The sequence below is a fragment of the Triticum aestivum genome, chromosome 3A, assembly GCF_018294505.1.
Source record: "Triticum aestivum cultivar Chinese Spring chromosome 3A, IWGSC CS RefSeq v2.1, whole genome shotgun sequence".
Classification (NCBI taxonomy): Eukaryota; Viridiplantae; Streptophyta; class Magnoliopsida; order Poales; family Poaceae; genus Triticum; species Triticum aestivum.
Window position 1 is genome coordinate 655,802,259 of NC_057800.1, and position 16,278 is coordinate 655,818,536.

Below are 16,278 nucleotides of genomic sequence, written 5' to 3' on the forward strand. Positions count from 1 at the left end.
GGCATCCTTCAAAACCGGTCTGGCTTTGACACCTTGTCTCTAGCAATCGGCCGGTGTTCATCACAACCCGGTTCTATATCATATATATACCAGCATGGTATGGTGGAAGTTGGGTTTTCACCCTTCTTCAAATCACAATTGGTAAACCAACAGCAATGTTTTGTATCACAGATTTTCCTTATGCAGACACAGGGATTGCATAATATTGTAAAAATACATAAGCTAGTAGCGAAATTATCATGACGAATCAACGCAAAGTGTATCCCAGTGCGCGATGGCAACGGATTAAAGTATTTTCACTAGCCTATTACAAGGCGCTTGAAGGCCCAAAGTATGGTGTTTCCAGCAGAACAAGGTTTATGGAGCATCACTCTGATTGCCGGATCAAGTCTCATTACCATGTTGATGCGAAGTTGATGGGTCATCTGGCGTCGGATCAGCCTCCTCCTCCCCACCTAGCGGCTGGAAGTTTGTGGTGGTCCAGTCAATCCAGGTTAAGGCCTGAAAGATAGCTTCTTCACTGATAAGTTCTGACAGATCAATGTCAGGGGCATAAGTGTGCTTACAGATTCCCGGAATAAGATTTTGCGCCTCCGGGATGATAGTGTTAACCCGTTTGTTGTTGGCATCATAATAAGACCGGTGAACAGTCAAGTTAGCATCTTCTGCCAGCTGACTCGCCAGAGGACGCATTTCCCTTGTCACTCTTTTAAGGGCTTCATCATCAAAATCGGCCCCATTTTCTTGTGTGCTTGGAAAGCCTTTGGCAAGGTCAACCGGATCCAAGTCAGCTATCCACGCTTTGGCTCGGGTAAGTGCCAACAAAGCGCCAGCCCTGGCAGCAGATCGCTTTACCTCTTCTATCTATGCTGGTGCCATGGATAGCCTTGCCATAGTGTCCTTGATCAGTGTTGGGGCCGGATTGTCATAGGATGCTGCGCAGATAACCCGTTGAGCACCGGTGTATAGTTGTTCAAGCAGAGTATATGCTGCTTTCAGCTTCATCCGTACATCTGAGCCCAGATGAGTAATGCGGCTACCTGCAACGGTTTAAGAATTTCATATTTCAACCGGCACCTTACAAGATGGATATTTCAGATGCCTTGCTAGGAGTACTTACCAAATACTGCGGAGGTCATGGCGTTCACTTGACGCTTCAACCCAGAAAGCTCTTCTGCCACCGGTTTAAGAGCAGATTCGGCGTCTTCAGCCCGTTTCAGCAATGTACCCTTCTCAGTGTCCCAATTGGCACGTTCAGTCTTGAATTCTTCCTTCAGTCGTTCTATGGAAGTTAAAGCGGCTCGAAGTTCATCTTTGGCTTTAGAAGATTCTTCTTGATGAGATTTGATACTCTCTTGAAGATCAGCAATCTGCGTCCGTTGATGGTTTATGTCAGCCTGCCACAATCAGAGGAGCATATCAATATTTTATCAAAAGTCCCAAGCATACAACTGGTTCTACACTTGGCACTTGGGGGCTAATGCGGATTGTTTCTTTCTTACTGCTTATTCAAAGTCCCGAGGATTCATACAAGTTTCAATCCTGGCACTTGGGGGCTAATGCGGATTGCTTCTTTCTTACTGCTTATTCAAAGTCCCGAGGATTCATACAAGTTTCAATCCTGGCACTTGGGGGCTAATGTGTATTTGTTCAAAAAACTTAAAAGTCAACAATGTGCAGTTTGGAAATTCAAAAGTCCCGGTTTGTCTTTACAAGCTAAACCGGCCCTTGGGGGCTACAGGATACAAGGCAGTGAAAATACAAAGATAAGGATGAAAATGTTTACCTCATAGCGTTCCTTCATCAGATTTACCAAGTCAGCCTCATTATCTCGGCTTGTATAAAGCCGGTTCAAGAATCCGGAATGAAGATCCTGGGCAGAAAGATTAGCATATTTTGACAAGTCAGCTTCCATCTTCCTCTTGCCCATAGAAGTAAACTCATCCTTGGCGGTATGTTTTGCCAAGATAACTGGATCGCCCGGAGCGGTATAAGCAGTGCCAGTAACAATAACGTCATCATCTTTGGCTGGGCTTGGCGGATTAGCAGTTGACCTCAGTGGATCAGCAACCGGACTTGCAGGTATAGCGTGTGGACTTGAGGTGTCCTCATGTGTGGCCGGATCAGCTTCCGGCGGATCAGCGTTGTTAGTTGGCTCTGGCGGGACAGAATCATCCATGAGATTATCAAGATTTTTATCAGGATTTTCAGGAGCTTTCTCCGGTTCAACTTCGCCGGTAGGGGCACTGGTCTTGGCCTTCTTACTCAGACGAGCTTTAGCACTAATATTAAAACAAGGATTAGCATGATTAACTGAATTATGAAGGAGAAGGGAGGACTGCATGCTTACCCAGGGACGGTTTTCAGTGGAGGCAGCTGAGTGGTTGATGAACCGCCAGACGAATTAGAAGATGCCTGATAGTTTGAATCAGATGGATTGAGAGGGCATCGGAAGAAACCTTTCAAAAGATAACGTTTTTCAGGAGAACAAGCAACCTCTGGACGACGTTTCCGGTTTGGTGTATGAGGTAAACCGGAAGAAGTGACCTGTTGACCACTGTGCCGGGTTGTGCGACGCCCTTCGGTTTGCTGTGTCTTCAAAGAAAGTTTTTGATCCAAATGAGCAACAGGGTGAGAGCATTTCACTTTCCGAACTGCACGGCGAAATCGTTGAACCGGCACAAGTTCTGAGTCAGAAAGACAAATTACCTCAACATGATCTGCATGGCTGGCCTCCGCATCATCCTGGGAGTAATCATTATCAGTAAAATATATGAATAGAAGTCAAGGGAGTCAAACTTTACCTCTTCAGCCGAGTCACCGACATCCTCTAGCGATTCCGAAGACTCAGCAGTTTTCTTTTTGGTAGCCCTCTTGATGACCTTGGTCTTAACACGAGGAGCCTTAGCCGCTTTGTCTTGAGATTTCCTTTTCCAGAAGGAGCTACTGGCCTATGAGATTGCACAAAGGGTTATTATAGCAGTGTCAAAGCGGAGAAGGATCAGGAAAAGTACAAGGTTAAAGTCTTTACCGCTGGCGGTTTGTTGGAGGCATAAAAAGGACGCAGACCAATTTGAGTACATACGGTGAGCGGTTCGTCAAGTATTTTCTTTACACCTTCAGTGACTTCATCGTCAGTCAGTTCTATTTCATTAAACCGTTGTGGATCATTGGTATTGCCGGTATATTCAAACATCAATCCGGGCCGGCGGCTTAAAGGTAGAATGCACCATGAAATCCAACAGCGGACGAGATCAACACCAGTTAAACCGTTGGCAAGGAAAGCCCGGAGTTTGGCGAGTTGAGGTGCATAGGCTTGTCGGTCTTTGGCAGACAATCTCTGAGGTAAAGGGTGATTATTGCTGAGCCGGTGCGGACGGTAGCCCGGTAAAGGATTCTCTTCAGCAGGGGCAGTATTCTGACAGTAGAACCAGGTTTGGTTCCAGTCTTTTGGATGGCTGTGAAGTTTGGCGTGAGGAAATTCAACCTCTTTCCTCTTTTGGATCGACACACCGCCAAGTTCAGTATTGGGTCCGTCAGAAAATTCAGTCCGGCGGTTTAAGTGAAAGAGATCTTGAAAGAGGTCGACAGTTGGTTCTTCTTGCAGGTAAACCTCGCAGAATACTTGGAAATCGCATATGTTGGACACAGAATTTGGTCCAATATCTTGAGGATGAAGTTGGAACCTGGCAAGAACATCCCGGAAATTTTTTGATCCGGGAGGACTGAAACCTCGAGCTAAATGTTGCATGAACACAATCACTTCTCCATCTTGAGGCTCAGGAGGGCACTCAGGGCCAGGAACTCGCCAATGGAGGACATTTTTTGAAGCTAAAGCGCCTGTGGTGACATATTCATTGATTTGCGTTTCTGTGATCCGAGATGGAACCCAGTTGCAAGCAGCAAATTGCTTCGTCATCTTACAAAGTCTGTAAAAGGAAAATGGACGGTTTACGATTGGCGGTTCATATGTGTTTGTCAAATGTTAAACCGGCAATTCAAGGTATACGTATGAAGTGAACCAGGCATTGCTGTTCAAAGTCTAGATGGCGGTTTAAGAGAGGGCTAATGACATACGACGGATTATCAATACTAAAGGATAAACCGCCCATTGGAGGCAGAACCCAATCTGAAAATTTGTTAAGTGTTGCGGAAACAAGTTTCATAAGATGGTGATATAATTTTGGATCTACCATTGTTCAAAAGACAAATTTTTCTGAGCTTTACAATGGTGTTAAACAGAACAGAGAAGGTTCAGATAAGGATTTATACAGGAACAGTAAGATGTTGTAGTACAGCAGATTAAAGCTACAGATCCAGCCGCAAGGGGAAACTATCAGGCCTAGCTAGATTCAGTACGATGCTAAAGGAAAAGCAGAGGAAGTGCTGATGAACACTGACGAACACCAAAGAAACTTCGAAACACTAATGCATATTTAACAAGTAAAGGGAAGGAGTATTTACCAGAGACACGCAGCGGCGGAGTATCTTAAGAGATCTAGTACGAACAGGGTGATGCAGCGGCCTTGTTGGTGCAGACTGGAAGATCGACGACGGCGGCGACGGCGATGCTTGAGGTCTTCGGGTCACGAGGAGGAAGACGATATGAATAGGAAAGGGGGGAAATGGAAGGCGCCCCAGTCTTATTTATAAGGGAAGTGGAATAAAATAGCAGGCGCAAAAATCGAGGAGTCGGGAGCGGCAAAAAAGGATGTAGCTGTCGCCTCGATCTTTGGGAATTAATTAAAGAGAAAGGAATCTTCATAAATCTTTTTATACAGGGATGGCGTCACAATGATTTACTGCGGTGTCAGAAGATGACATCATGGCAGTTCACCAAAGTTCACAGGGAGAAGACAATATGGCGGTTTATGAGAATTGTCAGAAAGTCAAGTAGTTTTTTTTCTAAAGATTGAAGATTGACATGAACATGTTCAAATCATTATGGGGCCTAATGTTGAGGATATAACCATTAAGGGTAAACCGCCCAGGAGGGGCTGGTTCACCCTCACCTATGTTGAAGCCCAAGGAAACCCAGAAGATGGCGCTTTACGGATAAGGCTTAGAGGCCCAGAGCCCGCAGGCAATTTAGGGCCCATGGTAGTAAACCGCCATGATTGTATAAACTAATATTATAAGATAGGAAAGAGGAGACCGAGGCGGACACTTGTATGAGCTAGCCTCGGGACTCTGTAGACCGGCCGGGGTCCTCCTGAGTATATAAAGGGGTGACCCGGCGGCGGTTCAAGGAACAACAACTCGAGAGCCAGACAAAGCGGATTCGCTCCCTGGCCTTCGAAATCCTAGCAATACCAATCACAACTAAACGTAGGCTTTTACCTTCATCGAAGGGGCCGAACTAGTATAAACTCCCGTGTCCCCTTGTCCGGTTTAACCCCTTCAAGCTACCTGTAGCGATGGCTCCGCGACTAAGTCCTTTCACGAGGACATCTGCCGTGACAATTCCACGACAGGCACCGTCTCGCGATGATTCCACTTCCCAAAATTCATAAATATTCCAAAATAAATCTCCGTCAGTTTTTATTTCGTTTGGTATGGGTTTTCTGCGAAACAAAAAACATGCAACAAACAGGAACTGGCACTGGGCACTGGATCAATATGTTAGTCCCAAAAATAGTATTAAAAATTGCCAAAAAGTATATGAAAGTTGAATAATATTGGCATGGAACAATCAAAAATTATAGATACGACGGAGACGTATCACATATCACCCATTGGAATTGTTAGAGATGTTGAAGTCTTGTGTGGGAAAACTAAATATCCTGCTGATTTTCTTGTTCTTGGTTCCCCACAAGATAGCTTTTGTCCCATTATATTTGGTAGACCCTGCGTGAACACAGTTAATGCTAAGATAGATTGCGAAAAGGATGTTCTTACTATTGGTTTAGGTGATATGTCTCATGAATTTAATTTCTCTAAATTTCGAAACAGGGGCTATGGATTAAACGAAGATTGGCTAAGGACGAGGTAACGATGTGCGTGGGAAATGGTTCCAAAGTCGATGTGATCGCCGTCGACACGCTACCTCTACATCTACCTTCGGGATTAATTTTAGACCTGAATAATTGTTATTTGGTGCCAATGTTAAGCATAAACATTATATCTGGATCTTGTTTGATGCGAGACGGTTATTCATTTAAATTAGAGAATAATGGTTGTTCTATTTATATGAGTAATATCTTTTATGGTCATGCATCCTTGATGAGTGGTCTATTTTTATTGAATCTCGATAGTACTGATACACATATTCATACTACTGAAGCCAAAAGATACAAGTTTAATAATGATAGTGCAACTTATTTGTGGCACCGCTGTTTAGGTCATATTGGTGTAAAGCGCATGAAGAAACTCCATGCTGATGGGGTTTTGGAATCACTTGATGCTTGCGAATCATGTCTCATGGGCAAGACGACTAAAACTCCGTTCTCCGGAACAATGGAGCGAGCAACAGACTTATTGAAAATAATACATACTGATGTATGCGGTCCGATGAGTGTTGATGCTCGCGACGGGTATCGTTATTTTTTCTGACCTTCATAGATGATTTGAGCGGATATGGGTATATCTACTTAATGAAACATAAGTCTGAAACATTTGAAAAGTTCAAAGAATTCAGAATGAAATGGAAAAATATCGTAACAAGAAAATAAAGTTTCTACGATCTGATCGTGGAGGTGAATATTTGAGTTATGATTTTGGTCTTCATTTGAAACAATGTGGAATAGTTTCGCAACTCACGTCACCTGAAACACCACAACATAATGGTGTGCCCGAATGTCATAACCGCACTTTATTAGATATGATGCGATCTATGATGTCTATTATTGATTTACCACTATCGTTTTGGGGTTGTATTTTAGAGACGGTTGCATTCATGTTAAATAGGGCACCATCGAAATTCGTTGAGACGACACAATATGAATGGTGACATAATTTATACATCAATTTTTTTAACAATGATGTGATGTGAAAATATGCAGTCTTTTGTGTTTTTTGTTTAATTTGTTTTAGCCCAATTTGGCTTTTCCTATATCTTGGAATTTGTTTATTTCTAACCAGCCTAATTCCAATTGATTGAATCCTATACAAATCTATAAAGTAAGATATGTACTCAAACTTGTAGTTATTATTGTCCAATAGTTGTGAGAAATAAGCGTTCATCACAAATAGCTTAACATATTAGCAGTGAAAACATCATAGTCGAGTATGCTAAAAGGTCTCACTGCTGATGTAGTGTAAAATGAGCATCAGAAAGATGAAGTTTCACAAAGCACCTTCTTGCAGGTATCTTGTGAGCACTTGATTTTAAAGAATGAGATTACCTTGTGGTCGAGTAAACAGTATCATCATTGCCGCATACGTATCTTGAATAAGTTGTGTATTTGTGATTAATTGCTATGAGCGAGTGTGCTTTGCTTTGTGCTATTAGGATGTAAATCACACTATGAAGAAAGTTGTGGCATCCTTCCAAGAGCAAAGGCATTGTAATTCCACATGTTCAAATTTTGTTTTTACACATTCAACTTCCATGTTCATGTATGTATATAAATAAGAAAATTCCTAGCATCCTATCGAAGAAATGGATGGGCACAGCAACGCGCGCCATCATGGTCTAGTTGATAGTATAGTGGCAACGAGGAGCTTTTCCAGCAGGGGTGTGGCATGGTGGAGCGGTGGCGGCGGCAAAAGAGAAAGAAGGAAGGAGAGAAAATGGAGGCGATGGAGTCACAGGGCCCAGGAAGGGTTTTGGGTGAGCCTGGGGAGTCGGATTCTTATGTTTCACATGTCCGAACTCACATAAAGCTCCCACATTTTTGTCTCCGTTTTGCGGAAGAAATCACGTCCGGACCGTCTCAAAAACCGATATAGGCCCGCGTTGAATGACGCTCACGGTCCGGACAGTATGGTTTTGACGGATGCGGGCGGTTTATGGGTCCACCGAGAATCAAACACAGAGCTCGGACTTTTTTTTACGAGGATAACACAGAGCTCGAACTATACACACAGAGGCACTGTACTGTGTAGAAACTGTGTACAGCGGCGCCCACGGTGTGGATGTTGGCCCACAGCAAGCCAGGCCCTCTCAATGCCGGCCTAGATATTGCGGCCCGGAAAGAGCGAAATGGAAATGCCGGCCCAGCTTGTGAACTGGACACGGACCTCCCGTCCCATGCGAGCTTCTCCGTCGGTCTCCCGGGCGAGACACGACGGCCGGCGAGACCCGCGCCGGCTACCAGCCACGCCGCCGCGTCCGGAGAGAGTCGGGGATGTTCGGGTTGCAGGCGAGAGGCGCGGCGGCTTCGTGGGTGGTGGGGCGGACGGGCATGGACGCGCTCCTCTACGACGACGCCGCCGCCATCCCGGCGCTCCTCGACTCACCTCCTCGTCGTCATAGCGCACGGCGTTGACGTCGCCCTAATCTCCCCGCAGGTTCTGCTCGGTCAAATGCCCCCCTCCTCTCGCCCCCATGTGCCGCGGGTCCTGACTGGATTTCTACTAGTGGCTGCGTCCTGCGCGCAGGTTGCCAAAGAACGTGGCGGCGCAGTCGTCTGCCTCCACTCCCTGCGCCGTCGCTGGAGGTGAAGAAGCTAGTCTACCTCTACCTGAGTCGCCAGATTGCTAACAAGAGAAGCAAAAGGGGGCCTGGAAGCTTGACTCGCTCGCTCGCCGCTCCACCGCCCGTCACCAGTTCGACGAAATGCTGCCTACCCTCCTCCTTTGGTGTCTCTGTACACGCCGGTTTAAGAGTATCATAATTGGCGGTGACAGGTCGTTGTTCTTATCTGAATTTTGACCCTTCAACCTTTCAACAATATAACTGCCCCCAATTGTAGTGGCAGATAACAATTGATAAACACGTTTACCTTAATAATTGCCCCCAATAGGCAGCCATAAGAGTCATCCCCAGTTGAGCATATGAAAAGAAGAATTGAACTTCCACTGTGCAATCAAAGTCATGATGTTAATTTGACTGAGTCTTTCATTCAACCTTCCTGTTAGCAGCCCCTATCGGTCCACCCAATAAGCAGCCCGGACCACATATAAAAGGTAGAACTGAAGGGTATCATCACCATCTCCTTACTAACCTTGTTTTCTCAGGTTCAAGGTCTTTGGAGGTTGGGCCTGCCGCACGGAAAGCCATGGCCTCCAAACAGACGGCTCCGATTATGAATCAAGGACAAGGGGAAACTAGCTATGCTCACAACTCTAGTATTCAGGTATTTTCTCCTCTACTGATTAATTTGGTAGTGTTGTTTCTACGATCTCCTGAAACTTGGCTTCCGAAGGTTGTCTCGCCAAGAATTTGAACATAATTATGTACTATCTTATATATTCACTTCAGCACGCTTGATATTCCAAGGCAGTCTAAATCGCCCCCAAAAGACACAAAAAATGCTTTCTAATCATTCATGCGGCGTTTTCTTAAAACACACTGTCCGTGTTTTACACAGAAAATTAACCTAAGCCCTAAACCCATTAGCCAGAACTAGTTGTGATTTCTGAATTAGTAACCACGTTTCCTCCTTTTAAGTACGTTGAACTCTTGTTGGCTAAGCAGTATGGGACTAATAGAAAGAATGTTGCTAGACTCGAACACAGTAACAGCCAAAACATTGTAGCACACTAACAACCACGTGAGTATATTAGTAGCTACAGATATACATGGGCACGTCCCACGATCTGTATAGCGTCCTATCCGCATAACACGAAGGCAAGAACAGCCTGGTTGTGCATTCAGCCTCTGCCCCCAACATTGGGATTAAACGGCGACACCTAGTAGGCCGGAAGCAAGAGTCTCACGCAAGCTGACTGAAAAGTCGCGTCGCAGGCTTGGCCGCCTGTCCATTGCACCAGCTGCAAATATGGCCAGCTCACAGACTGACCATCCTGCCGCACCATCCAACCCTCTGAGCGCAGCGCCACGTTTGGAGGTGATTTCTGAGAAACGCCACAATCGATTAAGAGGCGTTTGTGAGAATCGCCTCAATATCTCTTCCAATTTCAGGCTTTTTTGAAAAACGCTTCCAAAGATGCATACAATCTGAGGCGATTTTGTAGAAGGCCTTAAGATAGAGATGATTTAAGGCGACTCCCTCGAAACTCCTCCTTAAACACGGTTTTGAGGCGTTTAGAAAAACACCCTGGCCAAAACGCCTTCTTTCAACAACCATGTTGTAGTGACTACTGGCATTTAAACTAACCGGATTATGCAATATAAGAACAAGAATTGAAATAGATTTGGATTTTCTGAATAAGTACATGTCAACTACAGAACGCTGAGCAGAACAAGATGAAATCCTTGATTGAAGCGGTCGTCGTTGAATTATGCAGCAACACCGGCACCTTGCAGCCTGGGAAGATGGTAATCGTGGACTTGGGCTGCTCCACTGGTCCAAACGCGCTTGCACTGGTATCGATTGCTGTCGAGGCGATCCACGCTCACTGTCTTCAGTTCCAGCAACCATCACCAGAAGTGTCTGTGCTCCTCAATGATCTTCCTGAGAACGACTTCAACACGGTGGTGAAGAGCCTAGTCACGCTACGTCAAAGCAACGATCCTGTTGTTGTGACCGGTATCACGCCAGGGTCGTTTTATGAGCGGCTCTTCACTAGTGAATCTGTGCATCTTGTTTGCTCGTCCAATAGCTTGCATTGGCTCTCAAAGGTGCGAGTCTGATGCTACTTTGCTGGATCGATCCTGTTAAATTACTCGCTGACTCTGTAAGCAAAACCTTATCTTGGCAGGCTCCAGAAGATCTTAAAACGAATCTCATCCCAGCATATGACATTGATGAGCATTCTAGGCATGAAAGGCTTCCTATAGTGCTTGAGGCTTATGCAAAACAATACAGGAAAGATTTCACACTTTTTCTGAAGCTGAGAGCCAAAGAGTTGGTCTCAGGAGGCCGAATGATTATTTCGCTGCTAGGGAGGCGTTCTGATATAATCGCCACCAAATTCCCTTTCCTTCCAGAAATTGTAGCTCAGATTCTATGTGTCATGGTCTCAGAGGTACATTTCAATACTTTCTTTTCTAGCATGCATCTTTAGCGATCGAAGGTGTGAGTATTATATTCGACCTCATGATCTTATGGTTGTATTAACAGGGTGTGATCGACAAAGAAAAGTTTGATTCCTTTTATGGGCTAATGCATGAACCTTCGCTTGAAGAGCTGAGAGAGATCATCCAAGAAGAGGGCTCCTTTTCAATCAGGGAGATGCGGGAGCATGACCCTAGAACCGATATAAATAAGACTCTCAGCACCCCAGGCATATTCGCGGGATTTCTGAGATCTTTGTTTGAGCCGGTAATAGTCCAACATTTTGGATATGTCATGGATGAATTCGTGAGGACCGTGGAGCGGCGGTATATCCTAGAGGGAAGCTTGCAAGAGGAGCGCGCCAAATGCCCTTATGTTATGCTGGTCGTATCCCTCACAAAGGCATGATTATCATGTACCTTTAGGTACATGACATTTGATGACAGTGAAACTGATGCTTTCTTTGAGGCCAATTGTGTGCCCACTTGATTATGTAAACTACACCCATGGTACGCTTTGAAGAATTAAACATTGTGATGTATAGCGTATGCACAGTTTTTAGGAAACCCTTTGTTTTACGGAACATGGTCATGGGTGAATTCGTAAGGGCCGATGAGAAGCACCAGAGCCAGCAGCCCAGCTTGCAAGCTGTGTGCCAAAAACCCGAGAGGGATGCTCGTTGTATCGCCTACCAAGGTATTGTGTGACTTCTTAGCTTTGTATCTGTCAACATGGCATTTTCTAAAATTGAACATCAAATTCAATCATATTTGCGGGAGACAAAAAATATAAATACCTGCTGAAGTACTATTTCTATTATCGTTGCCAAGTGTTTGTATTTCCCCCTCATCAGATAATGTGGTTGACTTTGATATTGTAGTTCTCCTGCGGTATAGGAAATTCCCTTCTGTTCATATGGTAATTTGAAAAACACAATCGGACTCCTTACTAGTACACCAATGAATTTATCTTCAAAAGAAAGGTTGCATTTGTACTGCTGTAAATTATCCGAAATGTTTTTTTTTCATTGGATCGCATGCTAACAGTTTAACCAGATGTATGGAGTTTAGACCTGCTCCAGGCAAAGCCTCTGCCTCCAAATAGGTGGTGGATATGAATCAAGGTCCTTGAATATTCAAGGACACGTCAAAACAATATGCTCACAACTCTGGTTTTCAGGTATATTCTCTTTCCTCTTGACTAACTAGGCATGAAACAGTTTGGATTATTTCTCCAGTGCATTGATTCATTCATATGCCTGGTCACCAATTATTTGACTGCTTGATGTATATATGTATTAGTTCTGTAGTTGCTTGTGAACAATCGCAATTCCAGAAGGTATTTCTGCATAAGCACCAAACAAAAACTAGGTGAACAGTGGGTGTAAATAAAGAACTCTACATATTACTACTTACTACACAACAAAATGTTGCATTGGTGCTGCTCTAGAATGTCTATTTCATTGGATTCCATTTTGACAATTTAACCGGATACAAATAGCAAGCCTGCTAATTAAAAAATGTCGCCTCTGCTAGTGACAGGCTGTTTGTATTATATGCTGATCAGAATTTGACCCCATTCATGTCTTTCCACCATCCCTTTAAGCTTTTAAAAATCCTACCTTTCAACTCAAGCGGTTTATGTGTTGATTGTGTTAAGCTTCATGCACTAGCCAACACAACCAAAAGTCCGAACTTATGGAAAGGGCTAGGCAATCCACATATACACTTCAACACCCCCTCTCACATGTGACACGGAAAGCCAACACGTGGATAGATTCAGAGGTATGGCTCAAGAGGCCTATATGTGGACAAGGGGGGCATCAGCAATCAACAGATTAAACCCATTGCCTTCTCAATCTGGTTCTTGCAGATTAAGGACTCTAGCCTAGCTTTGTTCCAAGCAAAGTCATGGCTTCCAAGCAGACGGTGCATATGAATCAAGGACAAGGGGAAACAAGCTATGCTCGCAACTCCGGTATTCAGGTACCTTCTCTTATCTCGATTAATTCATCGATCTATGCTAACCTGTTCTTTGACTCTTGCCTTCTCAATACATCCTTTCATTGCTGAGATTAAAAAGATTTTTTAGTGAAGTTAAGAAAGCATACCATTTAGCTAAAGGATTAAACAAGATTTTCTGAAGAGTTAAAACTCTATTGCAGAATGCTCTGCAGAACAGGCTGAGCCCCTGATAGAAGCAGCCATCGTTGAGTTATGCAGCAAGAATAACACCTCATTCCCTGAAAAAATGCTGATCGCGGACTTGGGCTGCTCCTCTGGACCAAACGCGCTAGCACTGGTATCGATTGCCGTCGAGGCCATCCATAGCCACTGCCTTCAGTTACAGCAGCCACCACCTGAAGTGTGCGTGCTCCTCAATGACCTGCCTGACAATGACTTCAACACTGTGGTGAAGAACCTGGTCATGCTCCATCAAAGCAACAAGCCTGCTGTTGTGACTGTTGGGATCACGCCGGGGTCGTTTTATGAGAGGCTCTTCACTAGTGGCTCCATGCATCTTTTATGCTCGTCCAACAGCCTGAATTGGCTCTCAAAGGTGCGAGTTTGATACTGCTCGATGGATCGATCCATTTCAATTAACTTTTGATTCTGTAAGTAAAATCTAATCCCTTGCAGGTTCCTGAAGATCTAATGAGGAACTGGATTCCGGCTTACGACGTTGATGAGCATGCTAGGAGTGAAAGGCTCCCTATGGTCCTTGAGGCTTATGCACAACAATTCAGGAAAGACTACACTCTTTTCTTGGAGCTGAGAGCCAAAGAACTAGTCTCAGGAGGCCGGATGGTTGTTTCCCTTGCAGGGAGGCGTTCTGATGGCCGTGCTTCGAAATTCTCTCACGTGTGGGAAATCTTTGCTCAAATTCTAAGTGTCATGGCCTCGGAGGTACATTTCTTTACTGTTTTTCCTACAGCCATTATATCGGTTCCTACTGAACGCGCCTATTTGCACTCTCGGTCTCGTGCCATGATTGACAGGGCGTGATTGACAAAGTGAAGTATGATTCGTTCTACGTGCCGGTGTATGGACCTTCGGATGAAGAGCTCCGGAAGATCATCCAAGCAGAGGGCTCCTTTTCGATCACCGAGATGCGGGTGCACGACTTTTCACGGGGTCGGGACAACGCTCTCATCACCACAAGCTGGTACACGAACCAGATGAGAGCCGCGTTTGAGCCGATAGTCGTGCATCATTTCGGAGATGTGATGGATGAATTTGTGAGGACCGTGGAGCGGCGCTGGAGTGTGGAGGGAAGCTTGCAGGACGAGGTTGGCAGATACCCGCGGGCTCAGCTTGTGGCGTCGCTCACGAAGAAGGCGTGCTGATCAGGTACCTTGGCTATGTCGCTCATCGAGGGACGCCATATTTGATGAGACTGAAACATTACCTTCTCGTTTCAAAGAAACAATGTACTCCCTCTGTAAACTACTAATAAAGAGCGTTTAGATCACTTAAATAGTGATCTAAACGCTGGAAAATACCCAATGGTTCCTGGTTGTATATGCACCCTATACGGGGACTTTTTAAAAACATTTTTATAAAAAGTCAAAATAGGTAAGAACTATTTTGACAAAACACTTGACTTACTTTTGCACTAGTATATATATTTTCACGAAAAAAAACAAAAGTTGACCTCACAGCAAAAAAGACAAAATTTATTTGCTATTATAGGTCACTATTCACACTATTTTAGCCAAAAATCTGTCTTTTTTGAAAAGAAGTCAAAGGGATATTTTCTTTTTGTGGATTTTTTCTCACAGGTACAGCAGAAGGTCAAGTTTATTTCAAAAATATTTTCAGAATTTTTTGACTTTTTGTTGAATTACTAAAAAAAATCTCCTATAGGGTGCATATGTCTCCATAGACCACAAATCGTCCTCCTCTAAACACTGTTATATTAGTTTACGGTGGGTCATTAAAGCACATCCTTTTGTAGGCTACCAGGCTATCATCCACAACGATTAGTTAGTAGCAAAATGTTGTTTCACAGGCAGTTGTGATGTAGACTAGCGTGTATGTCGTATGCACATGTGTGAAGCAATAATATTCCCATTGACTACCAACAGCAGCGGCCGCCTGCCCACGGAGACGCTTATGCTGGCGTCTCGTGACCGACCAGTTTGGGGCTCTCTGGAGCACGATGCAGACAGGGCTCGGATCGCCGGCCAAACAGCACCACGCTTCACATATTCTCTTCTCCTTGCTGCTATGAGCACATCATGTACGTTTGTTTCTGGTCGGCTGACACGTTTAGTTGGAGAAGCACGCGCGTACGTGCGTGCTCGTATGGCAATGAGGAGGAGGAGGAAAAGTCGTATCCATTGTGCTTTCGTTCTAGAAAGGAGTTCACTACAGGCTGCAACAAAACTTACCATAACTTTATAAATGGCAGAATTGAAATTATAAGAAACTGTCACTCGCTACGAACAATGAGCGTAGCACACACTGCACCACTCATGATCAAGTCTGCATACAGACAACACCGCAAAGCAAGCTACAACACAAAAGGTCTATCCTGAGCTGACACACACACTCCGTCTTGACCGACGCCGAACGCCTCTGAAGACCACCGTCTTCTGTAGAACATCACTTGTCGACGCACCCTCTACTCTGAATGCCTAAGAGAAGGTGGCAAGTGGAATGGAGAACTTGCTCCGGTCTAAGGGAAACACCGTTATGGAGACAACGGCGACGATTTGCGCTGGCCGGAGATGCTCGAGAATATGCTTAAACAGATTGGAACTTGGTATAAGTACGAGCTATAAGAGCAACTCTAACGGCCCGACCCAAATGGACGGTGTTTTTATTCGTTTTTTGTCTGTTTGGATCGGCCGCCGGCCCGCCGTCCGTCCTTTTTTAGTTTTTGATCGGCAGTGCGCCCAACGGGCCGACCCATTTCATGACAGCGTGCGCGCTTTAGATCATGCCAGCTGGCGCTCCAGCGCGCGGGAAAAAAGCGGCCTAGCGCGCGGGACGCCGCGGCCGGCGCTCGTTATAAGAAGGCGCTCCCTCCGCACTTTGCCCCGCTCGTTGTCCGCCGCCCACTCGTCTCGCCTCTGCGCCACCATGTCGATCCGCCGCCTGGGCGCTTCGGATTTTCGCGGAGTCCACGAGCGCTGTTCCGACGCCTTCTCCTCCGAGATCTGGTTTCGCGAGAAACGTCTCATTCTCGGCACCTTCGACACCGCAGAGGA

General features: G+C 45.1%; 2 pseudogenes; both read left to right on the forward strand.

Annotated features, from left to right (window-relative positions):
* The window catches only part of LOC123062973 (uncharacterized), a 77,815-nt pseudogene extending 66,786 nt beyond the window's left edge, over positions 1-11,029 (forward strand).
* Positions 11,030-11,495: 466 nt separating this feature from the next.
* LOC123062972 (jasmonate O-methyltransferase-like) lies at positions 11,496-14,564 on the forward strand (annotated as a pseudogene).
* The last annotated feature ends 1,714 nt before the right edge of the window (positions 14,565-16,278 follow it).